The sequence below is a fragment of the Myotis nattereri genome (genome assembly GCF_964212035.1).
Source record: "Myotis nattereri genome assembly, chromosome: 2".
In the NCBI taxonomy this organism is placed as follows: Eukaryota; Metazoa; Chordata; class Mammalia; order Chiroptera; family Vespertilionidae; genus Myotis; species Myotis nattereri.
The window spans coordinates 166,072,594-166,079,022 of NC_138076.1; the positions used below are offsets into that span (position 1 = coordinate 166,072,594).

The window sequence follows — 6,429 nt, forward strand, 5'->3', positions numbered from 1 at the left end:
CTCTCCCTTCCACTCTGAAATCAATAAAAATATATATTAAAAAAATCCCTTTCCTAAATAATTTAAATGTATTTTTTTAAAAAGGAAATTGCCGCCGAAACCGGTTTGGCTCAGTGGATAGAGCGTCGGCTTGCGGACTGAAAGGTCCCAGGTTCGATTCCGGTCAAGGGCATGTACCTGGGTTGCGGGCACATCCCCAGTAGGAGATGTGCAGGAGGCAGCTGATCGATGTTTCTCTCTCATCGATGTTTCTAACTCTCTATCTCTCTCCCTTCCTCTCTGTAAAAAATCAATAAAATATATTTAAAAAAAAAAAAGGAAATTGCCTTTTTTAGTATGACAAAAGGTATTAAGAAATCATTTCTGACCCCTACAATTCAGGCATAATGCCACTGCTAACATTTTTAGCATATAATATATTTTTGAAAAGGAAAGTTGTATCATTTTATTAAGGTATAATGTATTGGTTTTTACATATGGGATTAGGAGCTGTTTGTAAATCACTATCTTTAGTTAGCAGCACATGGACTCTAAGGAAAATGAAGCAAAAGAGCAGACTAAAAAGAAAATATAGGTAACAATGACATTTTTATTAGACTCCATAAATACAATTGGCATTAGTACATACTTACCATATAATAGAATAACACCTACTATAGTCATCAAATTTGAATTTGCCCCCACTGGATAAAGGCTTTTAATAACTTTTTAAAAATTTTTTTAATTTTTTTTATTTCTTAAAGTATTACAGAGGGTATTACACATGTCTCCTTTTACCCCCTCTTGACATTCCCCTGGCCTCCCCTACCCCCCAGTGTCTTGTGTCCACTGGTTATTCTCATATGCATGCATACAAGTCCTTTGGTTGATCTCCTACACCTCCCCCCAACCCTCCCCAGGGTTCCCACTGTAGTTTGACAGTCTGCTCAATGCTCCTCTGCCTCTGTATCCATTTTTGTTCATCAGTCTATAATGGTCCTTATTATCCATAAATGAGTGAGTTCATGTGGTATTTTTCTCAGCCTCACTGGGGCCGTCTCAGCCTCACTGGGGCCATCTCAGCCTCACCGGGGCCATCTCAGCCTCACTGGGGCCATCTCAGCCTCATGGGGGCCGTCCCAACCTCTCTGGGGCCATCCCAGCCTCACGGGGGCTGTCTCGGCCTCACGGGGGCTGTCTCGGCCTCATGGGGGCTCTCTCGGCCTCACGGGCATTGTCTTGGCCTCACGGGGGCTGTCTCAGCAACACGAAGTTTAGCATTCTGTCATTTGTTGGGTAGCTCCTTACTGGACAAAATCTTCAGGCATTCCTGGTGGCTGAATAACTGGTATGCTTGCTTGGATTTAGTTTTCTACCAAGTGCACAGACTGCCTGTCTGCCGTCTCCCAGCATCCCATGTGAGACTGGATCTGGTGGACCTGCCTGTGCGTTTGCTGGTACAGCAGTTCCATGTCGCCGGCCCAGCTGGGTCTGGCTCCAGCTTCCTCCAAACCTGATTCTTCTTCTTGAGTGTGTCCCTTATGTATGCGAGGAGTTGAAATCTGCATTCTGCTGGGCTGGGCTGCAAAAGCGCCCGGTGGTTCCCTTTGTGCCACTGGCACAGCTTGGGTGGGGATGTAAATTGAGTAGGGCGGGTCCCTGGGAATCACCAGGGCAGAGCAAGGGGCAATGGCGTTTCTGCGACTCCTTGCCTCTCCGCGACTCCACGTCTCACGTCCCGAGTGCCTGGTGAGCAGCTCTGCAAGACAGCCACTCTCGCTCTCCGACCCATTGCAAGGCCGTCCCGCCTCTCCCCGTAGGGGTCTGGGACCTCAGAATCCTGCCCCAAACAAGCTCAGTGGACTGGAGAGTCTGCAGCCCCTTTCGATTGAAAAAAAAACTGCGCATCCAGTTGCAGCCTGCCTGGCGTGCGACTCCGTACCTCCGTTCTTGGAGCTTCTGCACAACCTACTCAGTCTCAATGCTCTTCTTTCTTTCCTTCCAGTTGTAGAGCTTCCACTGGGCCAGCTTTCCCATGGTTCTGAATGATAGCTGTTTGTCTTATAGTTGGTAGTCTTGATGATGTTGTGGGAGGCAGCACACACAGGTCTGTACCTTACGCCGCCATCTTGGTTCTCTCCTTAATAACATTTTCTTTTCTCCAGCTTGTTTTCACACAGACTGTGACGTCCAAGATATAAGGGCTCCAGGTGGAGGACAAGCTTCTTGGACTTCTCCCTTCGCATCTGGGTCTAATAACTTTTTATGTAAAGCTTAACATTAAAATTATGCTCACTCCCCCTACCCACCCCAATTCAACATGTATATATCATTTATTTTCATGTATGCTGATTCTAGAGCATTACAATCTCTTTATGGTATTATAAGAGAGTATCCTTGTCCTGTAAGCTTAAATTTCACAAATTGTATACTATCATGGTATAATACCATCATTCAAATAGTTTCCCAAGGTGAACATATTCACATAATAGTAACATTAAAATTTGTGTTTTTTAAACATTATTTTAATAAGCCAAACCACGAAAAAAAAACAAAACAGGTTATAGTTTTAAATGTGTTTATGAAGACTGCCGCTGTGCTCAAAGCACGCAGATATGCATGACCACCTAGATGAACCTGGATATTGAACTCCTTCAGTAGATCCAATGATGCCCTGTTTCACTCATCCCAGGTGTCTCCATATTTGTTTACTTTCACTTTGTTGGGGGGACATTCTTTCCTGCATAGGCCTGACTTCATATGACTGACTGTCCTTACTCCTTAGTTTTTCTTTTCTTTTTAAAATATATTTCTTTATTGATTTCAGAGAGGAAGGGAGAAGGAGAAATAGAAACATCAATGATGAGAGAGAATCATTGATCAGCTGCCTCCTACACACCCCCCACTGGGGATGGAGCCCGCAACCCTGGCATATGCCCTTGGCCATAATTGAACCTGGACCCTTCAGTCCGCAGGCCAACGCTCCATCTACTGAGCCAAACTGGCTAGGACTCTTAGTTTTTCATCTGTAATCTTCTTTCTTTTAGGACTTTCTTTAAAGTTGGGATCAGGTCCTTGGGCAATATGATCAGTAATACCAGTGGGAGTAGATTCATTCATAGAAGTACTAAATGGGCCCTAACCAGTTTGGCTCAGTGGATGGAGCGTCGGCCTGCGGACTGAAGGGTCCCGGGTTCGATTCCGGTCAAGGGCATGTACCTTGGTTGCGGGCGCATCCCCAGTGGGAGATGTGCAGGAGGCAGCTGATCGATGTTTCTCTCTCATCGATGTTTCTAACTCTCTATCTGTCTCCCTCCCTCTCTGTAAAAAATCAATAAAATATATTTAAAAAAAAAAGAAGTACTAAATGGAATTGGTTCATAAAGAGGAAACATCTATTTTATTATTTTTATTTTCTACTCCTCACCCCAAGGATGTTTTTTTAATTATTTTTTATTTTATTTTAGAGAGAGCAATATCAATCGGTTTCCTCTTGTACATGCCCAGGCTGGGGATTGAACCCACAACCTAGGTATGTGCCCTGACTGAGAATCAAACCTGCAATCTTTTGGTGTACAGGACAGCACCCCAACCAACTAAGCCACTTGGCCAGGGTGAGGAATCATCTCTTTTGCCATGTTGTCTTCTGCTGAGGATGTCACAAAAGATGAATGATCACTCACATTTGAGTCATATTTTGACTTTTGAGAATAGTGCCCAGGTGGTAAAGATCATCATACCTGTCTTGATCATAAAACTTCTCCAAGAGGGGAAGTCTCAAGATTCTTGAACTTCTCTTGGCAAGTTTTCACATTAAAAAGCTTTCTAGCCCTAACCGGTTTGGCTCAGCGGATAGAGCGTTAGCCTACGGACTCAAGGGTCCCAGGTTCGATTCTGGTCAAGGGCATGTACCTTGGTTGCGGGCACATCTCCAGTAGGGAGTGTGCAGGAGGCAGCTGATCGGTGTTTCTCTCTCATCGATGTTTCTAACTCTCTATCCCTCTCCCTTCCTCTCTGTAAAAAAATCAATAAAATATATATATTTTTAAAAAAGCTTTTCAGCAAAGTATCCCATAATACAAACAAATATGAGTTTAGGGATGGAACCATATTTGGGATGACTTGAAAGGATTCCTTTACTAATTAATAATTGAGTAATCAACATACTTGTTGCAGCCAAAGGCACAGATCTGAACCAGAAGCTTTCATCATTGCATTCTGCAAAGCCTCTTCTTTCTTCCTCTGTTGGGATGTAATCAGCCCCTATGTGGGGAATTGGTCTTGTAACTTTAGCATTTGGCTCTTAAAAATCAGCCCTGCGATTCATCTTTCATGATGAGGCTAGCAATTGGGACCCTTCCATAATATATATATTCAATAGACCATCACTGAGGGTCTATGACATATAAATACCTCTGAGGTAGGAAATGGCCAAATTTGAATCTTTCAAATTAAAGAGCAATTTATGGCCCTGGCCAGGTAGCTCAGTTGGTTAGAGCATAGTCCCAATATGCCAACATTGTGGGTTTGATCCTCAGTTAGGGCACATACAAGAATTGATTAATGAATGCATATATAAGTAGAACAAACTGATGTTTCTCTCTCTCTCTCTCTCTCTCTCTCTCTCTCTCTCTCTCTCTTTCTAAAATCAATCAAGCAATAAAATTTTACAAAAGCAATTTTAAGAACTTTACCACATATGCCTAAAAACAGTTTATGTAATCTGAGGAACACAAACTATGAGCTAATTCTAGACAATAAAAGCAAGACCTAGCTTAGGTGACAGACCACATTGAACCCAACTTTGAATAAGAAGAGAACTTTATTCCAGGTAATGATTTCTAACCTTCATACTGTGGGGTGGCAATTTTATAATTCTATCTAAATACTGATTCTAAAACAGGGTTCACATTAAAAAATGAAATTATATCATGCCTCAAGAATGTTAAATAAACCATGCCTCAAGAATATTAAATAAGTCATTATTAATTTGTTAATAGCTAATTATCAAATTAATTCCTACTGTAAATATTTATTAAGGGCCTTCTAGTGCCAGGCACTAGGCAGAGGACAGATGTTATGGTAAGTGAGTCATGGGCTCTATAATTTTGGAGTTTATAGTCTAATGGCAGATACAGAGAAGTAAGTCAGCAATTCCAGTATGGTGTGAATAAGTGGTCAGGGATGATGAAATACTGAATGTTCTGGAAGTATAAAGAAATACCCAACCCAAACACAGAGATAAAGTGCCAGAGAAGCTTTCCTAAAGATATTGACAATTAAGTGGAGATATAATAACAAAAAGAAGGTTGGGGGGTAACAGGAGAAGGTGGGGGACTGAGTGTTCTGTAGAGAGGGAGTGGCAGAGGCTTGGAGGTCTTGTGGGAAAATTGTTCAGCATGGCCAGACTGTTGTGTACAAACTGGAAGTGGCAAGATTAGAGAGGTAAGCTAGGTCAGAGATTCCATGAAGGTGTTTGTAATCCATGTTAGGTTCTCTGAACTTCATCTAGAGGACTACTAAAGATTTTAAAAATATTTATTACAAATATTTCAGGCAACAGAAAGCATAGTAATATAAAAAACAGTTACATAGCCCTGGCCAGTATAGCTCATTGGTTGGAGTGCTGGCCCATGCACTAAAGGGTGTTAGGTTCAATTCTCAGTCAAGGGTATATACCTGGATTGCAGGTTTGATCCCCAGTGTCAGTCGGGATGTTTGCGGGAGGCAGCCAATTGGTGTATCTCTCTCACATCAATGTTTCTCTCTCTCTCCCTTCTTCCCTCTCTTTCACTCTCTCCAAAAATCAATGAAAAAGCCCAGCTGGTGTGACTCAGTGGTTAAGCATCAACCCATGAACTAGGAGGTCACAGTTTGATTCCCAGTCAGGGCACAGGCCCAGGTTGCAGGCTCCATCTCCAATAGGGCATGTGTAGGAGGCAGCTGATCAATGATTCTCTCTCATCATTGATGTTTTTATCCCTCTCTCCCTCTCCTTTCCTCTCTCTGAAATCAATAAAAATATATATTTTAAAAAGCACTTACAATTTTTTAAAACAAATAAAAATTGATGAAAAAAATATCCTCGAGTGAGGATTAACAACAAAATGAAACGTGCATATGGAATACCAAGCATAAGAAATTAAACACACTTTTTTAAAATAAAGAAAAGAGAATCAACATGATGGTGTAAGTAAATGCTGGTACTCACCGTCTCCCACAACCACATCAAAATTACAACTAAAATACAGTACAACCATCATTCAGAACCACCTGAAAACTGGCTGAATGGAAATCCTACAATTAGACAAGAAAGTACATTGAGACTGGTAGGAGATGTGGAGGTGCTGAAGGACTGGTCTGACACCCATGTGTGGCATGTTTTTTTCAATAGGGAGGGATATCTCCACTGCAGAGGAATCCAGTGAGAAGCAAGGGGTCCCAGCCCCA

General features: G+C 42.1%; 1 pseudogene across 1 annotated transcript; it reads right to left on the bottom strand.

Moving 5' to 3' along the window:
- Positions 1–2,658: 2,658 nt before the first annotated feature.
- Positions 2,659–4,306, bottom strand: LOC308513933 (OCIA domain-containing protein 1-like; annotated as a pseudogene). Its single transcript has 4 exons — positions 4,038–4,306; positions 3,585–3,804; positions 2,972–3,117; positions 2,659–2,774 (listed from the first exon to the last, which is right to left on the bottom strand). The product of its transcript is annotated as an OCIA domain-containing protein 1-like (transcript).
- Between the last annotated feature and the right edge of the window lie 2,123 nt (positions 4,307–6,429).